Source organism: Manduca sexta, chromosome 25, assembly GCF_014839805.1.
Source record: "Manduca sexta isolate Smith_Timp_Sample1 chromosome 25, JHU_Msex_v1.0, whole genome shotgun sequence".
Classification (NCBI taxonomy): Eukaryota; Metazoa; Arthropoda; class Insecta; order Lepidoptera; family Sphingidae; genus Manduca; species Manduca sexta.
Genome location: NC_051139.1, coordinates 6,477,822 through 6,504,520, shown reverse-complemented (window position 1 = coordinate 6,504,520; position 26,699 = coordinate 6,477,822). Strand labels below are relative to the sequence as shown.

The following is a 26,699-nucleotide window of genomic DNA, read 5'->3' as shown; positions in this document are numbered from 1 at the left end:
TTATTTCGTTAACGACACACCTTTTTCCTAAAAGTAGTCGAACAAAGGTTAAAATTAATATACTTTGCGTTACTGTGTAGGGTATACTAGTCATAAATAGAAATAATTTTCACAGTCAATTATTGTCTAAGATAACCCAGCATAGCGTTGGCAGTGCGTCGAAAGTTTGCATTTTCGTATCCCGTAAGCAATAATAAAGTTTCACTCGTAAAAATTAATTAAATTAACATTTACATTATACTGTAAAAGCACCATTATGTGACAAAAAAGACTTGATAAATCAGTTTTTATTCCACTCAATCACAGCGTCGATCGAAATTCAAATGTACAACTAAATTGTACGATTATGCAGCCCCTCATACTTCTTCCATATAAGTCGAAAACATTTTCATTACAACAAAAAGCGAATAAAATCGATATTGCAATCTTGTAAGACGATATCCCGGTGCGAACATGCCGAATATTTTACAGCCCCAATTATAAAAACACCGAGCAATGACGCGCGCAGCCGCCATTTTTTATTTTAAATTACAAAACAAACACGTATGCAAATAAGAAGACACCACCCGATGAGAGTTTGGCACCATACGGGGTCTTCATACAAGGATCATGATACTGGATTTCATGGTATTATCAACTTTAATTAAATGTTATAGAGTGCAGTTTAGAGTGTTTTGTTCTCGTGTTACTCAAGGTTAAGACCGTGTAACGATTGAGGATTTATGTAGACGATCCAGTGGTTTCATCCCGTGTGATCCATTACATTTGTTCGGTGTAAATTTACCACAAAACGGTTATAAATCTTTGGTTTTATATTCTAACCATATAAACCATTAAGATTGTAGATTCTCTTGGTCTTGAACTCTGGTAAGGATATTTACAAAAACTATTATTGCCTTGATCTATAATTCTGCAATTTTTACCAACACCAAATTATGTAATCCACGAATTAGTAACAACTTAAAAATATTCTCTATTTTGTACGAAAGAAGATTCAAAATAAACGGAAAAGTAAATAAATTAAGAATGAAGCAAACACGAAATACGGATAAAACATTAAACTTTAAAAAAGATTGCATGATCAACGGTTATAATAATAAAGAAGCAGCGAGAACAAACTGTTCGGACGGCGCGCTGGCTGCATATATCAATTTCTTGTCCGTACAAGAGATGATAAATTAGTCGAGATATCGTATGCGCCACGCGTCTCGCAACTGGTAAACGATATCTCACGTGATGAGTGGCTTGTAAAACGTTACAAAAGTGAATTATGGACTATTGTTTTATCTGTATACAAAGTCTGTTTGTCTTTGTTAAATATCTTTTTGTTTACTACAGGGGAGGCAAGGGTTTAGTTTTTTGTCTAGCCTCTATACTGGAGCTTTTAGATTGAAATCGCGTCAAGTTGTGGAGGTTTCTTGTCTTGCTCAGGATCCGATCCCCCAAAGGTTTGATTCAAACTGGCGGCACGCTCTGCACTATGCTAGAAAGTAAGTTGCGTCGAACTATATAAGGAAGGCAGCAGAAGAAGTGTTATTGGAAATAATTCTCTTGTGCATATCTGGAAGCATGTATACATTCTACATATATAATTCTCCTTTGCAAACATCCTATGCTTCCTAGAATACGTTAAGCCATCGGAAATGGTTAAAGCAATATTGCATCAATTTCTAAGCCAAGTTTGATGCTGACTACAAGATTATTATGTATATTAATACCCATTCATTTCTGTGAATCATGTTTCCTGGCCAGCTGATGTAGATATATCTTTATAGGTCGCGGGGTGGTGACTGATGCGACTGACAATTTCGATGACTGTAGTCTTTGATATTAAGACTGCGCTAAATTTAAAAGCAATTACCGCCATTTTCAATCATCATCATCATCAGAAACGTAAGTCCACTGGTAAACATAGGCCTCCCCTAAAGATTTCCAGAAGGATCTGTCGAAAGCGAGCTGCATTCAGAGTGTTCCTGCAACCTTTATCAAGTCCGTCTACCTTGCACGTGGATGTCGAACGCTGCGCTTGCCAGTACGTGGTCTCCTCTCAAGAACTTTCTTGCCCCATCTGCCGTCAGTTCTGCCAACTATGTGCCCTGCTCACTGGCACTTTAGCTTGCTAATCCATTTTCAATAAACGAACCCAATCGCTTTTTTCGATCTATTGTGAAAATAAACCAATCAGTACAAAGCATTTTTTGACGCGCTTACAAATGACTTTTTTGATTGGTTCATTCTCGGATTCGGATTAAATATTGAGATTACAATCGTTTATTGAAAGCAGTTGTTAGTGTTACTCATTTAAGGTTCAGAAAAAAGGTGTAAACGTTTTAAAAATCTTACAAGATTAGTATTTTAAACCATCCACGTTTTATTTTTAAGAACTCTTTTCCCTAAACAAAAAATAAATTATTGCGTATTAATAAAGAAATATTATTTTTCACAATTAATGAGGCACCGGCATGATTTAGAAGATCACCTTACGCGCTAGACATTTTTGCGTCGACGTCCCGTGCGATAAATAATGAAATTAGGGAGCTCTCTAGCATAGATTCAAGAGGGTGTTCGTATTGGGACACTTAAAATCGCATTTATTATTCATATTATAATAAAATTATAACAGACCGATGTTTGTACATCATAGATGTAAAAGTAAAGCTTATATGGGAAGTCTTTAGTAGAGCAAAAGAAGCCAAAACAAACGTTTTTAGATTTTTTTCCGTGTTATGTTATATATGTATTTCTGAATTACTGATAGTGATCTAACTTGAAATATGGGCTTTATTTTATACCGAGTAAATATATAGTAGAAATGTTATTCCGGTAATTTTTTCACAGAAGGACCCGCAACCAAAAGCTATTATAATATGATCTGAGAATATAATTCAGGTGATAGGTAATATAAATAAATCGATATTAAAAGGTTACGCACTTCTAACACTATACTTTTGAGTTATTCGAAGTCGACTAAGAATTATTTTACGTGCCTAAATACTGCGAAAGATAAGTCCAATGATTTAGAAATTGACAATCAACTATCAGTTGCCATACCAGCTTAACTTAACTAACTTATCCTTAATACTCCATTGTGTATTCCGATGCCGTGTAACAATGGCTATAAAAATACAATAAATCAATAAAGGGCCTCATATATCACTGACATTGGTGGAAAGCGTCGATTCGTTTGCGCGTATTGTTTGATATTCGCCTCTTACGCAACGGCGTGAATTTCGAAACGTCTGCAAACACGGTTCATGTCTGTATGGAATTTGGCAATACAAAACTGTTGAATTGAATGTTTCGAATTTACAGTGGGTGGTAAGATTGATTGTGAACGTTCAAATTTTTGAGTTCGACGTCGGCTGTGTTGGAACGAGTGCTGTTATTTAGAATCCATTACGAGCAGTTTATTTGTTAAATTATTTGGTTTTTAACGTTGTTCTGCATAAACATATTCACTTCGACTCGTGTAATTATCGAAAGTTAATTACAATTATTAAAAATTAAAAAAATAAAAAGAAAAAAAAAGTCAATTGCATTCGATAGATTTAGTTTCAAATGAAATGGATTATAAATTCAATTTAATGTTTTTTTTTATTTATTTGTAGACACAACATTAAAAAATATTTAAGGATCATTAAATCGGATACTTATGCTATATTACATATGTATAATGCTAAATTGCTTTATCTATAACGTCTATTGCATATTTATGTCATTAACTTCAATCATAAATCACAAGTATATTTAATAGACTATTAATTATTCATCAGAAATACATAAATCTGGTTCCATGTTCCAAATTCCTACATTACTGTTTATTAGCATTAAAATGTAATAAATTTTACGATAGCATAAAGTAATTAAACCATAACTAAACAATTAAATACTTCGCAAACAGGCTTGTTAAGCAATAATTGACAGCGTCCGATAAATTTATTAATCTTTACGAACATGGATTAATTAATCAAGTTCCAATTGTTAATCATTAAATAAAAAAATAATCGTGCGGACGTCTCTCATTGCAAACAAGGCGCGAACGAAGCACGTCACGCCCGCCTTGTAAATCATGCGAGCGAAATGGCCCGAACCGAGAACTGCTACGTGCCGGAATGGCATGCGCTTCGAGCGCTCGATTCAGCGCTGTTTCCGCTTATTTTACAGATGCAACTAAATTAGGAATGCTGGCCGGTCTAGTTAAATGTTTCGTTGCTGACAACTAGTGCATTTTCCATTGATTTGATTTGCTTTGTAAAGTTTTGGAAATTGTTTCGAATCTATTGTGGAAACCTTGTACTAGGGGGATATATCTTTGTCGCGAAATCTCCAAATTATAGTTGGTTTCATTATTACTTATACTTTACTGTTCAATGCTAAAATTGTATTTAAGTATTATGCATATTAAGATACTCTTAAAACTAATTGTGCTCTAATGATTTCTTATGCTTATACGAGTGTTAGACATCGAAATGAAACATTATTTTCGGATTTTATCGCGGTTTTTCATATTATAATTTTGTCCCGACGTTTTGTAGACTTTGCAGTCTTTATGGTCACGGGGCTGACTGAGGTATGAGTCGTCTGAATAATCAAAGTTACAATATCTACCTACATTTTAAAAAGATACAAAATAACATAAAATATTTGTTACCTGTATAGTTTATATTGATGATAATCCAGTAAAACAACAAAATATAATCATCACCTAATAATTCCTATCAAATCAAAAGCAAGTCCACGATATCAGCTGATGACGCACGAATATGTCGTAATCACATCTCGAGTCCGTGGGTAGCGTCGGCAATGTGTATGCTAAGCAGGGGAGGGCCCGCCTTGATGGATCGGTCATCTTCAAGATTTGTGTGCAACTAACTTTGCCATACTTATATTATTATTTATTAATGGGAACTTCTGCATTCGTTAAATGCGGAAATTATTCACGTACTTTTTTGCTGACGGTATTAACAAATCATTAGAACTACCAATTGGTGTCAATTCTTAGTTTCAAACTACCTAAATAAGTGACGAAGAGCTAAATTTTTTTTCTTAGGGTCAAAAAAGACAGAATGAAAATGACCCATTATACTCTTATAAAAATAAAATTATATTGTTCATCCTCTTTCGTTGCAAAACTACAATAAAATACCAAAAAAAACATCTCTAAGAGGTATAAAAATGGATCTCCTCCAAAGGTTTATGCTAAAGGGTCCTCTGTCGTATATTTCAAAGGGTCCGTGCGAATTAGAAATGTGGAAAATCTGCACCTGAAAGATATGGCTGGGTCCAATTTATTCGCATTAGTTCTACTGCGGTTTGTATGACAAAGATCCTTTACGTATTTTGGGATAGAAGTTTTCACCGTGTTATGTTTGGTATTTACTTGATTATATACTTATTTTTCTTCTATCTAAATTATGTAATCCGAATAACATATTATAAAACAAAATACTCCGCCGCGTCTGTCTGTCTGAACGCAATGAATTTCGATGAAATTTGGTATGGAGATAATCTGAGAGCCTGAGTAGAATATATGCTACAGTAAATGCCGATAAAGTATATAGCGGGACTTTTATCCTGGAAAATCTCTTCCACGATAACGAAGCCGCGAGCAAAACTAGTTAGTCATATAATTATCAGTATTTACTACTTCATAGCATTGAATATTTAATAATATTGTACATTAAAAACGTTTCAACGTAAATGTAAACTTCGCATTACACATTAAGTATATGCATAAAAGTCCGCCATTTCCTTTCACCCGTCAATCAAATACATTATTTGACATAACAATACCACTACTCTGCCAAAGAAATCGTTAAAATATTGATTTTTATGAATACCAAAATCAATAAATACACACAAAAGAAGCAAATCAATACGGAGCAATTCATTATATTTATTCCCTGCTATTAAATATAATTCGCGTTTCGTTTCACACATATTTCAAATGTATTAAGAAATCACCACCGTGTAACAATTTGATCCAATACTTTGTTTCTTTTGTGTCTTGAACCTTTGTCAGAGAAGCCATATGGCGAACTTTGTGACAAAGCGCGTCGGATTAACAAGTTTAACGTAACAATTGAATTTGACGCTTTAATCTCCGAACAAATGTGCGAATGTAACACGAATATGAAGTAAAACGGGTTATAATGGGGTCCTGAATTTATTTACAATTTAGTAAAGTAATGCTCGAGTGAAATTATATTAATGTAATACAATGTCCCGCTGATCGACTCCTCCCTATCCTTCGACAAGCAGATCAAATCATTTATATGTACATCCATGAGGATTAACACAATTTCGTTTATAATACAATTATTACAAATATGTATAAATAACAGCGTGCCCTCAAAACATCTAAAGTTCTAAATCCTTACGATCAAAAACTAGTTTCCCTCATAAAGCAATTGAAATCAGATTCTTATTCGCGGAGCGGTTTACGACGCATTCACGGATTTGGCTGACGTCCAAGTTAGTCGAGAAAAAACCTAGCGTCGAGCCAAACAATTTGCTATTTATTGGGCCGAGGCGAAGAAATACTCGACAGTTTACGTTATAGTTACATTGGTAATTTGTAGTCTACGGACTTAAAAATAGAAAACAAACGAGGTAGACTAAAGATGGCACCATCATTGAATAAATTGTACAGCCAAAACAGCAATTGTTTTTACAACACACTCATGAATACGGACAAAGTGAATTATCATTTATTGGAAAAAGCAAATATAATACAAAATGAATTCCAGTGTAGAAACGCACGATTCGAAATAAATCCGACAATGTAGCCGGTCATTTTGCGCATGCATAATGGATTTAGCAATAAGTTCACCGGGGAAGCAGATTTCATAGAGCCCCCACAGACAAACATAAATAACACAATAATTATAATTCACTAGAGTACAATAGAAAGTTGCAGAGGGTGTAATACAAAGAATATTATTCGTACATTAAAATCATTACAAATTTGTATTAGATGGGCGCGAATCACATTAAGAGATGCTCAAACAAAGCTCTCTTCACGATTATTTACAGAAAATTAAGTTACAAGAGCGGCTTTATCGAGTTAAAATGAAATTATGTTGCTCTTGTTCGATCCTAAACAAATTTCGCAGCGTGTTGTCCCGTTCAGAATAATTCGATGGTTTCCAACGTTCCAAGCTGTAATTAAATTTGTTGGACTAATGTTTTTAATCAGCAGCTGTGTTCCCGCTAAAACAGTGCGAGCGCTCGCCCACTGACCTCAGGGCATTTATTGATCGTTTATTAATTTAATTATAACGTTTGGCGTTTAAATTGTTTAATTTCTGAAATTATTCGTTAATTTGTTATTAACAAAAATACCTGCGAATATGTCAATAAATTGTTCGTGGTAATTAATTTTGTGATTAATTCACCTTATTGTCAGACTAAAAAGGCGGCGATAGCCTAGTTGGGTGTGGAACGGACTGCCAAGGCGAGTGTCCGCAGGTTCAAATCCCAAGGGCACACACCTCTGACTTTTCTAAAATCATGTGTGTATTCTTTGTGAATTTATCGTTAGCTTTAACGGTGAAGGAAAACATCGTGAGGAAACCTGCACATCTGAGAAGTTCTCTATAGGAATTTCGAGGGTGTGTGAAGTCTACCAATCCGCACTAGGCCAGCGTGGTGGACTAAGGCCTAATCCCTCTCAGTAGTAGAGGAGGCCCGTGCTCAGCAGTGGTCAAGTATATAATTATTATTTATATTATTATATTGTCAGACTCGAATATGTAATCACTAATACATAAAAATTCGATACACTTGCAACAATCACAATCATTTACGCATACGGTTTCCATAAAATGGCATGCTTCATGTAATTTTTATGTATCTACTTTAATAAGAAGGTAAGGTGAAATGTATTAAAAATTAGAGTTAATATGACAAGGCGTCATCTGTGGCTAAGGCAGGACCTGTACAGCGAAGTATAGACACGACCTAAGCTCGCTTATCGCACTCAGCTCTACTGATTCTAAAATACGTGTCCATTGACACACGATATTAGTTATTTCACAAGACATTTTAAGATCGATTATTGAAAACTCAACGTCGTAAAACTTTGATTATTATAAATACACTGTCATGTAGTACAGACCCCATGCTAAGAATTTGTGTGGGAGGTATCAATATCCACGGCCTACGGTGGACTGTCGACTTCACAATACTTAGGAACAAATATTTACTATACGCGATACGATAATCATGTAAAACGTGACTTAGATCTAGATATCTGCAATTGTAAGTAGCTTGTAAACTCTTCAATTAAATACTACATGAGTGATATCAAAACTTCTTTAAAATATATCTAACAAAATTATCATGAAAATTCATAATCTAGAAAAAAAAATTCTCCCTTTTGACGTATCAGCCCATTAATAAATATCTTTCTATTAACAACGGAAACGCGCAGTTACAGTTGCTCCACCAACAATGGCCCTCGTTACACCACCTTATAGCAGATTTACGATTGCCAACACACCACCGGTCGCGGAACAATGCCAGTTGTTATCGTCCGTACAAATAGAGAAAATATTTAGTTTATTTTATTGCTCGCACCCACTGAACGGTCCCTGTAAATTATGTGGTACTTGGAAATATTTGCGGAGGCGGTGCAAGTACAGGGCTTTGTGTAAATGTTTTGATTGTACGTGTAACGTATTATTACATTCGTTCAAGGCTAAAATTAAGAGTTTATTTTATGTGGCTAAGTAATAAATACTTCCTTGTTACCTAGTCATAAATTGACTTAGCTGTTTTCGTTTTTTTTTCCGTCTCATGAATATATGGAAAAGTAGCGAAACTTAAATAGGAAATAATCAATAACGTTTAATTTGCTAAGTCTGTATAGATGTACATCATTTACTTGCGGCTCTGCCCTCATAAAAACAAATTCCAGGATAAAAAGTAACCTAATGAAATCAGAAGTAATGTAAGTAATTTCTGAGATTAGCGTGTTCAAACTCTTCAGCTTTATATATTAGTATATTATTGTATAATTAATTAATTATGCTCATTTAAGCATGCTAGTTTTTTTTTTCATACGAGCAAGGCGACGTGACCCCAGTGTACCTGATGGTAAGAGTAATAGGGTCCAGTAGAATATCGACTGACAAGAGATGATACCCCTCGACAGTCGACACAATTATGCCGGCCCGTTGATAATAAATATATCCTACAACCAGCATAGTATAAATCACGTTGTTACCGCCTACTTCTTAGTAACTCTATTCATTAAACATCGAATCTCACATTATCACCAAGCGACAGTAATTACCAAGTACATGCTCTCTACATCTAATTCGATTTCACGTACATGTATTGATCAGAATTCAATCAAATTCGCCTCGCGCCGGCTTCCAATTTGAATATAAATGAACGTGGCTAACGAGATCCGAGCCCTTTAATTATCACGACATTTGATACTACACCAACGCGTTCTATCGTACTAAAATATTGTACATTAGTGATTAACTCGATCGGGGTTTATTACGGAAATAGCTGTCCTCCCTTACCATGGACTGTCATTTATAAATTAACGTAGATTTTAAATTTAGTAAGGTATACATTTAGGCCATTTACCAATTTCAGTTACAATATTGTAATAAAATTCATATTCCAGATTTTTTTTATTAAATGACGAGACGAGACCGTTCGCCTGGTGGTACGCGATACGATCGCCAATAAATAGTAGAAATACCATCTAAAACCTTGAATTACAATGTAATGTTTGGTATTCCACTGCGCTTGCCGTCCTGAGATATGAGATGTTAAAAATTAAAAATATTGGCTACAATGTCCCTCAAACCGAAACACTACAGTGATTACACTGCTGCTTGGCGGCAGAAATAGACATTGCAGTGGTACCTACCCAGGCAGACTCTTACATATGGGAGACCTACCATCATAATAACACAATTACTTTATTTATAGTAATTACTTACACTTTGCTTCTAAATTAACTATACACAAACACCTCTTAATTAGTCTTCATTTCAACCTCTACCGTATTTAACGCTCTACTCTCTGTTTTAGTCTTACAACTCAACAAACCTCAAATCATAGTATCGCTTCCATTCATTGCGTTCAATTTACTCAATATCGTTTCCTTAACTCGTGAATTTTAATAATAAAATATTACACCAAGATATTTATGTCATAATTCAAATTTTATTATTTTATGAATTACCAAATATTTTAACCTAACAAATATAGAATATATGTGGCTCTGGGATATCCCAGGGCGACGAGTTCGAGTAGAGGTTCTCTACCTGCCAACTCTCTTTTAATTTTTTTATATAGTTTGTCTTAAATAATAAAAGGTAATCCCTCTCAGTAGTAGATGAGGCCCGTACCCAGTAGAACAGTATATAATACAGGGCTGATATTATTATTATTATAATAAAAGGTAATGCCGTACACGATTTCTTCGACATTGAGGATTGGCAGAAGTTATCACATTTACCGGCATATACCTATTTATTAGCTTTCTATTTACTGCACAATGAAATGGGCAAGGACTACTTACTAGTATAGTCTGTCAATATATGATATTTCATAGGAGAAATATTGCCGACTACCTCGGTGGCGTAATTGTATCACAGTACCACTGTAGAACTGCGGTCTCGGTTTCAATCCCAGGTAGGGCAATCGATATTCGGTTTTTCTACTCAATATCTGTCTGGAATTTGTGCCCTATATGGCGATAGGCTCGCATCATATCACATCACGGGACGAAATACATACAGTGGAAAATGGGTACACCAATTACACCTCCGTCTACCTTCAGAGATAATATGTGTGAGCGTGTGTGTGAGGTGACATTTTTATAAAAATAATTTCTGATACCACGTCCTCTTCGATAAAAATCGTGTCGGATGCCATAACGTATTCGAAGAAAGCTCTTAGAGACTGTACTGAAACCCATCACAATCCCGAATACGAGCTGAAATGTGTATTTGAGCAGTTTACGTTAAATTGTACCATATTTATTGTCCTGTGACATTGTAAAGTATAATTGTTGTTATCGCCTTACGATGTTGCTCAAGATTTAAAATATTATTTTTAGTTTAGAAATTTATTTCGGACGGATTAGTAAAACTATTTTAAAATAAAAATACTTTATGAAGCGTGTGTCAGCGACTCTACGGCGCTTAAAAAACATGATGCAGCTAAAAATAAATCGAATAGTCGTCAAAAATAGTTGTTTATGTAGATTATTGTACCCATTACAAATGAAAATATAAATATATAATAATATGATATTATAATTAAATTGAATACTGGAAAAATTTTGTTGTGTTTCTTTGGAAAAGACTTTGCAATATTGTCCAGAGGAAGACGTGGCGCCGTGGCTTAGTTGGTTAAAGCGCCTGTCTAGTAAACAGGAGATCGTGAGTTCGAATCTCGCCGGGGCCTTAAAAGTGATGTGCTTTATTTTTTGTATTACGTAGTTTCCACACCTAACACGTATAAAATCATTGATATAGTAATTATTTAAATAAACAGGTAATGATTTCTTATATTTACGCGAATGTTAAACATTGAAATAAAGCTATTTTCCGAATGTTATCGCGGTGTTTTATATTATTATTTCTCGCGACGTTTTGAAGACTTTACAACTTTCGTGGTACTATTTAAAAGTATTTATAAGTATTTCAATAAATATGAATTTTCAACAAGTTAAAATTTCACTAATAATTCTTAATACTAAATCGTAATGCAGTGACCTTGCTTTTAATTCAGTTTTAAAAATATTCGTAATACAAAATAAAAAATCATGATTACATCCGCAAGGTCAAATAAAATAACTTAATAAATACTAATACTGCAACTATAAACTTATCATTTAAATCAGCGATCTGCGATATTATTAGATAATAAGAAGGCCTTTTTAATAAAAAAAATACATTTTAACATCATATTCCCATGAACTTATCTCTTACGACACAATTTAAAACTGAATTACAAATCATAATTGCTTTAACATTAAACGATTACCGAAAATAGAATCACTATTAGCTTTATAGAACTACCGAATGTAAGTTTATAAACATTAAGTACAAATCAATGGATGAAGACCGTTGCGAAATCAAAGCCGATGCAGTAACAATAAACACGCGCTCAATTACCGAACGGTTAAGAATAGGGTTGTCACACATATCATATTTTAAATGCAGGAGCAAAGGGTCATAGCAACCCGAGAACGTAGCCGACATTTTTTTATGTTGAGTACCAAATAAATATACACATACAAATAATACAAAACCTGCATACCTGAGAAATTCTCTATTAGGAATTTTCGAGGGTGTGTGAAGTCTACCAATCCGCACTAGGCCAACGTGGTGGACTAAGGCCTATTCCCTCTCAGTAGTAGAGGATGCCCGTGCCCAACAGTGGGACAGTACATAATACAGGGGTGACATTATTATTATTATACACATACAAATAGCGGCTATATTTAATGAATTAGTTCATGTGACCTTTTTGGAAATGAATAAATTAGATACGGTAAGTTGATAAATATACAATGCAAAATATTATAGTCAATGAATAAAAATTCAGGACTAAAGGCCTAATTATAATTATATTTTATTTTTAATTCGATGTGTAAATAATAATTCACTAGTCTTGATAAATATTTAAATTTAAATTTGGAACACAATTCCACTTTCCTGCAACGTTAAATATAAAATTCAAACTGGCAGCCCTACATACAATGTGTATTGCGGTAACTAGATAATTAGCGGCGGTGGGTAATGTAAAAAATATAACCACGTGTCGGGTTCGTTGACCGACTAAAGTAAACATCTCATTCAGCCAAGAGCAATGGGCAGGCAATTAGTTTAATCACCTCGCGCGTCTGCCTGCACAGCCTAGATAACTTAAAGCGCTGGTATTACGACAAACGAGATTATAGCAAGATGAACACTTTTTTATATCGTGATATTATCAGTCCCCTATTGAATAACACATTTGATATCATATTAGATAAAAGAGATTGGATATACATTCATGCATACAAATGATGCTGAGTTTACATCGATAATTCTTAATATGGACTCATGTATCCAAATATTGCCGAAGCAACTCATTAACGTTATAGACAAATATTATATCCAAAATCTTTGTTCTACAATATTGCAAATATAACCTCATAGACTCTTATACCTAATTATAATAACATATACCGTTTTAATCTCGAAAAGCTGCATAACCACACAGTTCTTGGTTACAACAGACAACCATTGATCCTGAGTTGAAAGGACACTATTTGTCTCCCGCGAACCCTACCACATAAGTTATTAAGAAAGCTCTCGGGTCTTTGTCATTCTAAAAGCTCACAATTCTAAGGAACGACAAATAAGAAACATATTCATAAAATACGTCATTTGTCACTTGGATGCCAAGCTATTATTTGAATGGGCCCGTATAAGTCCTCGGTTGGCAGAACAAGGCCTGGCAACAGTGATTGCGATACATAATATATTATTTGTTGGTAGAAATAAGGTCAAGAGTGCGATCTAATCCTAAACTAAAATATGCAGATTTTATAGAGACTGCTAGAAGATGAAATAGCATTATTATTTCCTGTCTATCCGCTAAATATATGAGTTTATGCAAAGTCGATTTAATTTGAATCTGCGGCTCAATTCCTAAGAGATTCGTCTGGGTCGTTGGACGCGGCCTACGTCTTATTGCGAGATATATAGCAATATTTGGATTAAGTATTAATTAATCTTATTTTTTAAATACTTTATTCTATTATATTTCAAGAATCTATAGTAGAAGTTAGAAGGACTGGTAATTTTATTAGTATTTCATGATATGATCACTATAATCTTTGTTCGACAGATTTCGTAGGCATTATATAGCAAAAAACAAACACAATAAAGTATATTAAATATTTTTTCTGTATTTTATAATTGAGGTTTTTCTCTTTCCTCTTTGTGAAATAATATATTTCAAGAACCTTTTGAATCTCTTCAAATGATGTCATACATTTATCTTTAGAAATGTTACTTCAGTCCCTCATAATTTCGTCATTCGTAAAACACCATTCAAGATAAATAAGTAATTTTCATGTAAACTGGTGATAAAGTATACTGAACTAAATAGACGACAATAACTGAAATCTTAATAACGTTGCGTCCGTCTTGTACACCGTTGCGATTTCCCATTGTTTTGTACGTAATATAGAGACATTTTGACGGAGCATTATTAATTAAATCATACATTTATTTTATTCAAAATAACACTTTACCATAAGTTAATCGAACCGTAGTGTGAAATAGAAAAGTGAAAGTTTCGAAAAAATTAAAAATCAATAAAAAGTAATTTAAATTTTACTCGCGCTTATGCCACTGCTTCTACACTAAGTAAATTTGTCACACTGGCAATATAACACTTTTAAAACTAAGCATGCGCCGTATTCCAACTAAACTCTAAAATGATCAGAAAGTCGGAAAAGTAAAACTGGGATTTTTGGTGAAAATATACACAGTGTTAGCAAAGGTAAAAAAGAGTATTTGGTTTAATTTATTAAGGCAATATCAAAATTACCCTTTATAAATAGTACAATTATAATGTACATTAATTATATACAATATACCAAGTTGATGGGCTTGAAAGTGTTTGATAGAATGATTCATAAATCTAGCCTGAATTAAAAAACATCAGTATAAGTTTGTGGAAACGACGAAATCTTACAAACACAGACAAAGATAGAATATTCGTGGGTTTTTGTACGAAATTATAGCATGGGTTGATGAGACCTCTATTTAAAACCGTCAAGATTGCATTTAATTGAATCCTGATAAAAAAAAAACTAACCAATTCTATACCAAGATGACTCTCACATAGAGCTACGATATCATCATCTACGGCTGGACATAAGCCCTTATAGATTTTCAGACCAAACTTCGATATACCAAATGTATCTAATTTTTATAACCATTCGCTGCGGTGTAAAGGCAGTCATCACGATTCGGTATTCACCCCGCGTCGGCTGTATCGAGCGACCTACAACCGCCCAGATAAGCCTCCGTCTTCCGCTGCACTTTATCAACGTACAGACGGAATATCGCACTGTTCTAAGTATATCTCGGCTTAAACATTATGCGATTGTAATATTAATCGTTACCTCCAAAACTGCCTGTGTAAAGGGTCTACAGAATAAATTAAGAACTCATTAAAGCTACAAGTAAATAGCTAAATAGATGATAGTGATTTGAACAGCGCTTTGGTGGAATAAACACAAACCGCTAATTGATAATGACAAATTAGTTTTCCCTGAGACTCGCCGAGCTTCACTGCTCGGTGTCAGAAAATGCGTGTCACTGCTGATCCTGGCTTACAGGAGTTGTAGTGGTGGGTGTAACGGCGGGAAAATATAATTGAACGTATTATCTAGCTATTAGTCAAGATCCAACAAGGATCGTGTTTGCCCTTACTTTATAATTACTACTGTAAGAACGTCTGCTGACTCGCCAATACATTATTAACTTCATACCTCACCATCCCAAAGTGGTCACTTACATACATTCATGTCCATTGACATCTACCATTATTTTACAGGAAGATACATCGATTGATAATTTATAACTATGTCGTAAACGGAAATATACGACCCAAAACCATTACCATTTTGGCACGAGATATCCACAATAATGTATATTAAGTTATTCAGGGTAGATAATAGATAACTCCGAATGTCGCATAAAGATATCCCTATGATATATCTATGAAATATTGATTATCACTGTAGGAGACTGTCTTTAAAGGCCGTCAATGATGTTTTCTAATCGAAATAATAACGCCAAAGTTCTCTTTTTTTATTGCTTTGAATGACGAGACGAGCTTGCCGTTCGCCTATTGGTAAGCGACACGACCGCCCATAAACAGTAGGAACACCATCCAACACCTTGAATTACAAAGTATTGTTTGGTATTCCACTGAGCTCGCCATCCTGAGACATGAGATGTTGTCTTATTATGTGCAGCAGTTACACAGGCTACAATGTTCTTCAAACTGAAACACAACAGTGTCTACACACAGTTGCTTGGCGGCAGAAATAGACATTGCGGTGGTACCTACCCAGGCGGACTCTCACATATGAGGGACCTACCACCAGTTCATAATAACTTTAGCGTAAAAGATGAGAAAATCAACAATCACTGCATTTGCTATTTCGGTCCATTACTTATTTTTCTTTTTCATCGTTTAGTTCTTGACAGCATGGTTGTGGTCACGATGATTTTTGTCCAAAAGATGGTGTAGGTTGCCGTACGTTCTCTCCATCCATTACTTATTAATTAAATACAAACTCGCCAGATGTCGTTAGAAGTAGTACCAACAGCAAGGTCAGTAATTTCACTTATTTAATGTCACCATTTTTCAAAGAGAAGGTTTTAAGTATTCAATATATTAAGTATTAATTTGTCCACTGTTACGTGACTCCACATTAATCCAAAATCACTGCAATTTCTTCCAAATTTTCAAATATAAAGAACAATTTTGCTTAATTTTACAAGAAAATATTGTTAAATTCTCAGCTACGAAACAACTTCTCAAAAGTTAATCCCTCCATAGATTACAATCAACGCTTAATCTCGTCTCCGCATAACCCTAAGTTCGTAATTCCAAACAGGGCGCGTTAATTTTCGTCCTTAATTTTCCTTAATTTTCGACCGCAAAAGAAAGCTAATTGTGCGTGGAAACAATATACAACAGACGTTGATTAATTGCTCTGTTTGCTTACAAAAACTCTTTCGAGGGTTAAGCAAAGCAGATGAAAAAAATTAAATGGAAGATTTAATGTTATTTTGTGATGTGAAAACATGCAACTATCGCCTTTAAAACATTCAGTTGTACTAAGAGTTTTACAGTATTTCTGTCATTAATTCAAATTATTCATATTTGTTCCTATAGAGGAATCATTGACCACATCTTTTATTATATTAATGCATTATTAAAACAAAATTCCCAATACGCACATAGCATGAAAAAAGAAATAAAGTTGTAACACAATAACACTGAAACATACATACAACATGTACACGGAAAAAGGGTATAAATAAATTATGAAATATGACCAAGTAGGTAAGTACATCTCTTTTATACATTCACACGTATTTGGTGCAAATGAAAGCAGATGTAATGAAATCTCCCCGAACACCCATTCGTCCAATAACCGTATGTTATTCGTAAGCTTTTGAATACGTACGAAAAGGGACGAAGTGTTGGCTTACGGAAATCTTTGAGGGATTCGTTAAATCTTGTACAAGAGGCCATGTTTAATATCGAGATGTCGGTAAATATTATAGCTATCAGTTTTGATTTCGTAACTTTTTTAATATCCGTATATTTATAGTTTGTTACATTTCCATATTATCAGATTTTATGGATGTTCATAGGATATTTTTTCTTGTAACTTATTATGTAATTTTAAGATTACTTAATGGCACCAGTTTTAACTATTGTTAATGACGTCGTGGCTTGCGAGTAACTTTACAGTTTTCCTATCATATTTATAAAACGGAGTTCCCGCTATATCTACCTGTCTGAACGTGATAGGCTCAAAAACTACCCAAAGCTTTTTCATACGATATTCACTCATGAATGAATGATTCAAGATGAAGATTTATGTGTATGAAACGTTATTGTATCACAGTAAACTATAGGCATATTTGCTTTGCTACCCATCTAAGCTGGAACGGGTCGCTAGAAGACAACAATATATTGGCCTAACCATCAGTAGTTTTGGAGTACACAAGTCCTGGTTACGACTTACTAGACGACAACAGTCGAACCGAAAACGAAGTACGACATCGTTAAGTCGAAACTCGGCGAGATAACCTCAGCTATCCTTTTTAGAGCGGAATGATTACTATCGATCCCGGACAAGCATTTAGCTTAATGAACCGTTGTGAGACGGTCTGCCTTGGCAAGGTTTCATTGCAGAAGAGCTGCGGATGACACAGCCAAATGTATTCAAAAACGAACGTGACGACTGCCACCGCTCTTTTGTATACAGTATTTTAGCGAGGTGTACTCGCAAATGAAAATGGTGGCCGCGTTTACGAGCACTTATTTTACAATACAGTGCTTGTTTTAATATATACCTATGCTAGTTGGTAAGCAGTGCTAGTGTAAACTGCCTTTAAATAAACCCTCAGTTTTATGACATGACTAGCTTTTGCTTGCGGGTCCGCCCGCGTGAAAAATTTTGTGCGGTATAAAAGTCTTTAGCACTCAAGAGTAATGTAACTTCCTATTAGGAAAAAATTCAATATCGGTTTAATAGTTCCTGAGATAGCGCGTTTAAATAAACATACTCTTCAGCTTTATATTAGTATAGATAATAAAAAATGAAACGTGAGTATCGAAATCGCAATTTGTCTGCAAAAAGGGATAAAAAATACTCTCATTTCTTATTTAAACGATTCAACCCTTTCAAATCTAGATTCATTCACACCAGCCATACAATATTGCACATAAAATCAATTATATTGAAAGTGTCGCGACACCTTGCACAATGGATCTAAAATTTAAAGGCTCCAGAAGACTCTGCATTCATTATGCAGAGAGGGTTGCCATACTCGGTGAAAAGAAAATGAAGTGTCTTGTGCGGTCGGGTAAACAACGCCGGGGGCACACATCGGTTAACACGACGGCTGAAGGGTTGCCAGCCTCCAGTGCATCGACGCATTCGCATACCGATTAAATTTTTTAAAAATATTTATGGATGCTGGACAGTGTTTAGATGCTAGAAATGATTATAGACTTGACATCGTGATCAGAGAATCTTCAAATTTAATGTAATCTAAAAAGGGAATTAGACAAAATATTATGTTACATGCTGAACATTTTAAGTATCTTTATAAAATATACTATTGAACTAATAAATTCAATGCAGAATTTGAAAAATATTCAAAAATAGATTATATTCGAAAATAGCATGCAGACCTCTTTCACTAGCTCATTACACTGTCACGAAATGAGGCCGGAATTAAAATTATAATCTGTGATCGTGATCAATATATTCACAATCCAGACATATTGCATCGCATATACATAAGTAATATTTTTTTTAAATTTTGCATGGGTATCTCTTCATTCAATGTTCCGTTAATACAATTGATAACAGTAGGTATTGCCAAGTTATAACACAATAACATAAAAATATATTGTAATTATCACATTAAGAAAAACTTTATAAAAAATATACTTTAAAGTTATTGAAACTCAACGTGAACAAACAAATAGCGCCTTCATTATCCCCTGTAATGAACTGTCAGGAGCACATCCACGCGCTTCCGATCTCAGGTAAAAAATGGAATATCCAATGCAAATACAGATTCTGATTAAAATTTCACGTACAAACGGTTAAGTAAATTGATTAAAAGTGAGAATGATTGATTACCTGTCTCACTCACACCTGGTATCGGCGATTTTCCGTCGGGAGGCAATCAATCAAAGCACGACAGGTCACTCACCGTGCCACGGAACGTGAAGAAAGCGCGGGTTAACTGTCGACGCGACATTTTAATGACGCCGCTGTAATTATAATTGTGATGATATTGATCAGATTTAGAAGAGATAGATTTTATGCTGGGTAGATAGCGTCTAGCGTGGTCAGCACAATAGATATTGCGATTGGACTGTGTTCAAGCAGATAGGGTAGAAAAGTGTAAGAGAGATAAAGCGATCATACGACCCAATGAACTACGAAATATTTACAGATATACAGAAAAGTCAGTATTCAATGTACAAAAGTATGGTCTCTTTTTACATAGCGGTTAGTTTGTAAACATATTTCTTAGCACCCAAAATCAATGAATAAACATCCAAAACGGCCACAAACATGGTATTACTGAACAATTCAATACTTAACATCTTATGTCTCAGGATTACGATTGCACTAATAAATATATGTGAATATTCAGTCGCCTATCAGGCGAAGGGGCTTGCTGGTCTTATTCAGTTACAAAAAAACAGCTCGCATTTATTCTATGTTTATACAATTTGAAAGGGTTACTATGGAAATGCGCTACCGACAAGGCCTCGTATCGCCTGACTATAGGCGTTAAAATTTAAACTAGATTTTATCGTCCATGCGGACTCGATGCGACACTGATAGTAAATTAAGCAGAAATACCTGTTTTAAAATGTAATTTCATTATTACACGCTATACAGGCGCCTGGTAACCAAATATTTAACCAGTCTCTCCCACACACTTATGTTACTCCAATGCGGGGTCAGCCCCACACACTTTTCAAGCAAGTTACAAGGAGTCTTTGGCTTAGTTTTTGTTACATTCCTGCCGTACATCTTATGGGTGATCTCACGGCTACTTAATCAGTATCGATAGCGAATTTTATTTCTATTTTATTTTAAATTAAATGACAAATATAAGGTCATAAAGTTACTTGTACTTTTAATTAATTTTAATCATAAAGTAAATCGAAGCATGCCTCGCAACGTTCGTTTACAATCGAGTTTTTGAAATTACAAATCCTAGAGTTAATATTATATTAAATAAAACTTATATATAAACTAATAGTGCAACTGTTGTGTCCTTACTATCCTAGATTGGTACCAAGTTTTTTGCTAGACTGCAATAGTTAAGCGAAAGCCAACGTGCATCCATATAAGTGAAGCAAGCGAACTATTTTAAGGAGACGATGGTCAGACAGCATCGTTAATCTGTCAGTCGATAAATTTACGAGAAAAACAAATACAAGAGTTGAACGATGGCTGGTATCTGAGTATACATTGTCTGGTTTAATTGATATTTAACAGCCACTTGATTTACGTACACAAATATTTTTTTTTATTAAGTAAATAAGCCAAAGTTGTTAATAGTTACACTAGTTGGCGAAATATGGAAGAGGCCTTTACTCAGCATTGCGTTGATGAAGGCTGAAGTAGAAGAAACCGAAATTGGCGATTTCGAAAGAGTTTCCCTTCTAAATTTATTATTGACAGCCATTGATTGACAGCTTATCTATGAAAGGGTATTATGAATTTGATTTACAGTCAGGTAAAAGATTTTTCGGAAATTCATACACACTATATTTCAACTCAGGATACTTTTTAGGGGCAGGACAAATCAAGCTTGGAAATCATTACATACACATTCACAAATGAAAAAAACATATTCCAGTGTTTAACTTGATAACATACCAAAAGATTTGACAATAGTAATATGCAAATAAAAATAAATTACCAAACATGTTTTTGGGGGAAATATCCATGTTGGTTATAATAACACTGTAAAATTTACCCTAACTGGATATAATTTATCCGTTATCTACTACTCTAATGATTGAGACACTAACGTCTAATCTCCTTAATTGTTGCATTAATAGAGACGAGGAGCAGGTGTGGCTTTACGTGTTTTCAATTTGTGAACAGCAGTCATGCATTTATAATAATTACATTTGATTATTTCACGCAGTACTTTCACTTCATTCTTGCTATTAACTTTTTCAAGATTTACTTGCACTGTGGCCCAATATAATAGTTACCTATACCATCTTTCGTCTTGTACTATAATATGTGAGTAGCATTTACCGTGATACGTCACTTATTAGTAACATGAATGTAACTATCTATGTTTTCATATGAGCTCAGAATAATGATAATACTCAACCTGATGATAAATAAAATAGTGTCTATATAGAATGTTGATCGAGAGATTACCCCTCGCCAGTCGACACAATTACGCCGGCCTGTACACTATATACTATACTTAACTGGACACGTAATCGTATCGGTAAACAAGAATTCCCATAACATATTCATGTAGCAATTAGTCAATAGCCCGATCAGTTCCCTTGGCTCGTCCGTACATAATTAAACGACTAATATATTTTTAATGAGGTGTAACAGTGATAATGGCGTTAAACCATGTAACGATTAAGTTAAACGTTCAACGTCATGCTTGTTAATGTAATGGTTATCGGTCTTCAGGACCCTTGGTCTTTAGAAAATGTATTAAATAATATCAGCCCTGTATTATATACTGTCCTAATGCGAGGCACGAACCTCTACTACTGAGAGGAATTAAGCCTTAGTCCACCACGCTGACCTAGTGCGGATTGGCCGACTTCACATATTCTCAATAATCTTATATAGTTTTTTTTTGGTATTTAGGTTTCCTCACGATGTTTTCCTTCGCCGTTAAAGCCGATAATACACACATAAATTTAGAAAAATCAGATATGCCTTAGGGTTTTGAACCTGCGGATATTCATCTAGAAAGTCCGTTTCACTCTCAATTGGGCTATCGCCAGTTATATACAATGTGATAACGATATTTAAGTGGATGACGTTATGTGAGAACTGGAACAACTATAAAATATTTAGAATAGACCATCAATCTGCAGCATAGCGTGCTGAGAAATACATTAGAATAATATTATCTACAAAAGGTTTGATCCAGTTCATTGAATAATTAAGGAGGTAGGTGTAAAATCTGGAAAGGTTTTATTAACAATAGGCCGACATAAGCAAGTAAGTGGGTCACTTGATGTTCAATGGTCACCAATGCGCATGAGCAATGTGTGACGAATTGAATTATGGGTACGTCAGCGATTTGGACGGTGACTGTGAGTGGTACCAATTCGATCGAGTCGGCCTGTTCATGCAAAAAATGTCTACAAATGGTTACACGGTGCTATTCTATAAAATTATTACAATTTCATAATGTCTTACTAATATAAAAGTTTGTGAAGACATTTGAACATTTTTTCGAAGGACACATAGAAACCGGTAAATGTATTTGAATGAAATCTGGCACACAGATAGATCACAGTCCCCTAATTTAACACATTGTAGGGTACTTCTAATCTCCAAAAAGTATGCATTTAGATTTTTATGCCGGGCTGTTCCATTCCCGCGAGCGGAACTCTGAGCAATAACTTGTAATAAAATACAAACAAAGAAATAATATTTTGTTTACGCGTTAATTTTAGGACCGTCTAGTAGTCGTTAATTAAGATAACGTGATTGATACCATCTGTATTATCCAGTATCTATCCAACACAAAAACCATCTGTGGGGCGAGTATCCCTCTCCCTCGGGAACAAGATTTTCCCGATTCCCAATTTAATAGACTGGTGTCGTCAAGATAAAACTACGGTCTTCATAAACTATTTTTTCTATCGCCTTCCGCGGCTGTGTATATACTTATACTAGCTTTTGCCCGCGGCTCCACCCGCGTTATAAAGTTTTTCAGGCTAAAGTATTCCGTTATAAAAGTAGTAGTTTCCCGGGAGCCTATGTTCTTCCCAGGGTCTCAAACTGTCTCCATACCAAATTTCATCTTAATACGTTGGGTAGTTTTTGAGTTTAACACGTTTAGGCAGACGGATGCAGCGGGGGACTTTATTTATAATATATTTTTTAGAACTTTTTAAGAGGAACAATCCCGTCATACATCATTGTTGCATAACTTTAACCGTTTACGCAGCGCACGCAACGGACGCTCTCAAAACTAATAAATTGTCCCCGTTTTTGCAACATGTTTCATTACTGCTCCGCTCCTATTGGTCATAGCGTGATGATATATAACTAAGACCACTCCACAAACAAAGGGCTATCCAACGCAAAAATATTTTTTCAATTTGGACCGGTAGTTCCTGAGATTAGCTTTTACTGCTCTGCTCCTAATGGGTATAGCGTGATGATATATATATAGCTTATAGTACTCCACGAACAAAGGGCTATCCAACGCAAAAAGAATTTTTCAGTTTGGACCGGTATTTCCTGAGATTAGCCATTACTGCTCCGCTCCTATTCGGTATAGCGTGATGATATATAGCCTATAGCACTCCACGAACAAATGGCTATCCAACGCAAAAAGAATTTTTCAGTTTGGACCGGTATTTCCTGAGATTGGCCATTACTGCTCCGCTCCTATTGGGTATAGCGTGATGATATATAGCCTATAGCACTCCACGAACAAAGGGCTATCCAACGCAAAAAGAATTTTTCAGTTTGGACCGGTAGTTCCTGAGATTAGCGCGTTCAAACAAACAAACAAACAAACAAACTCTTCAGCTTTATATAATAGTATATAGATTTTGGTAAAACACACACAAATTAAAAGCATAGTCTATTTTTCTTTTTTGTCAATGATTATAAAAAAATCTTCACTTTCGAGTAAAAAAATTAATTATTACTAATTTTACAAATAAATTAGTTGTCTTGAAGCAGATGTTGTTCTTTATTGGAAATAATTGCAAACGAAGCTCTTCCCTTCAGGAAATCTTATGCAAACAAAAAAAGGGGATGATAAAAATTGAATTCTCCAAAATTCATAGAATAATTATAATTAAACCAGAAAATCAATTAAATTCCGTACCAGCAAACACTCCAAAAATTCGCATCGTAACACCATATAATGTTGTTAAATACCAATCGAATGGCTCGGCTGCCACAACAACCCCCGCACATGCCCTATCTCAGTACAAAGCAGCCGATCTGTAATTACTTCCCCCATTGAACGGGCCCATAACTAAAGTTTCATTACCACAACCATACCCTTATATTGGGTTACCAGATTATGTGGCTAAAATATCGGGGAAATTAACTCTGTTTTTGCTGGTATAGGATAAACATTTTATCCGCCCAGATAGCGACAACCGTACGTGAATCGCGTTCCGGGATCAGTCTGAGTATTCCCGGTTCCAATAGACCAGCGAAATTGTGTCGACTGAATTTTGCATGCTCGTATAAAAACAAAAAAAAATCTCCGCGCAAAATTAAATTGTAAAATAATTCGAAATAAGAACGTCAGTAAATAATTTATGAAAAAACTGACGTTACATTCTATTTAAAAAAAAATCAAAATATTATTTAAAAGATTTATCTTGCAATTTCCAAAAATGGCCATCTCGTTGGCAAGATTTTCATCAGATCAATTAAATACTATATATATAAAATGTAAGGTATATTTTTCAACTTATGTAAGATAGACGACAATTCTGTAGCAGTTTTAAATAAAATCTCACAGCCCCTAATATTCGATAATGTGCAAAATAAAAGAAAAATCTGAAATATTTCCAGAGAAATTTACAAAATTCCCTCAACCAGGCAACCCACTCTATAAAGTCGTAGTCACGCGATTATCGTGCATTGTCAGAAAAATAATGGTCTGTTACGGGGAAGAAATATTTCTTCTGTAAGTGTTATTGGGAAGCTCATGAATTATTGTCATGATAAATCGAGTTTTCATTATGTTTGTAAATATATTTTATGCGAGCTTCGTTGATGCGGACATTGCCCTTGGGAAGAATACACGAAGCAAGTTTGCGTATTTATAAGTTTTATTAAAAATACTTTAATAATTTTTGAAATTATTAATCTGTCCACCCTTTCGGAAATATAGGCATAAGTTATATTTTGTTGTGTTTAACGTTTTTGCTACTGAATTTAATTTGGGGAGAAAAGAAACAAAGACTGTGATTAAAGTATCTATACAACCTAACCTAACCTAACTTCTGAAGTTGCTTACTACAATAACACTAAGCAATATTGACTATTAATATTAAAAGTACGCCATTCCCACATGAAATCAGAAGAAACAACACAATTTACAAATCTCACTTTTGTGATAACAGTAAAAACTATTCCACTGACCATCTAACGTCCAAATCAAATTCAGGTTAACATGGCCGCACTTTTACAAACTAACCTCCATTGCCCTAATGTTACAATTCTGGTTGCTTACTTTATCGACGGTAAAATGGCTAATTGACTTCAGCGACATTTTTTGCGACTCTAAGTGTAATACATATTTATAATCAGCACTTTTATTTGTTTTTTTAACACACACACACACACACACACCATCACGCATTTATCCCCGAAGGGGTACGCAGAGGCGCAACTAAGGTACCCACTTTTCGCCAAGTGTGTTCCGTCCCATGATGTGATAGGGGGCGAGCCTATCGCCATATCGGGCACAAATTTCAGACTCCGAGTTGATACTGAGCAGAAAACCCCAAATATCACTTTGCCCGACCCAGGATTCGAACCCAGGACCTCAGAGCGTTGTCGTACCGCGCATGCAGTACAACTACGCCACCGAGGCAGTTTTTTTGACGTAGTTAAAATTTTTCGTAAAAAAAGCTTAAGTCACTTAGCCTTTCAACCGTTGTTTAAGTTTATCTAAGAGTCGTGCGACTGTCTCCACGTGATCTGGTTTAGAGAAAGTCGACTTTCAAGATATTGGATTACGTACAAACATGGCTTTATGCTGGAAATGGTTCCAATAATAGCACAACTATCGTGAATACAAATCCATATTACAATAATAGGTACAAGCCTTAAGATGTTGACTAATGATTGTTTGATTACAAAAGCAAAAATGTGCATTTCGCGATTTTGAATTTTATACACATTTAGAATTAGCACATTTTTCTCTGTTTTTTTTAAACAAATCGCAATTTTTCCAAAAATATCGCTTAAGTGTATTACCCGTCGATATTAAAAAAAAAAAAGAATGTTGTCATAGACGTTAGCATTTTTGCACGTCATAACGACTAAAATCAATCTTACCTTTATTACTAATGGCCAATAGCCATTGCACATCGATACACAATAATTCCTTCAAGCAATGAAACTTAGAGAAAATATATTTACTTTCCCGCTGCAATAGAATCGAGAC

The 26,699-nt window shown here is 34.7% G+C and overlaps 1 non-coding gene across 1 annotated transcript; it reads left to right on the top strand.

Moving 5' to 3' along the window:
- Positions 1–11,365: 11,365 nt before the first annotated feature.
- On the top strand, positions 11,366–11,439 carry Trnat-agu. The gene has a single exon. It is a non-coding gene; the product is annotated as a tRNA-Thr (tRNA).
- The last annotated feature ends 15,260 nt before the right edge of the window (positions 11,440–26,699 follow it).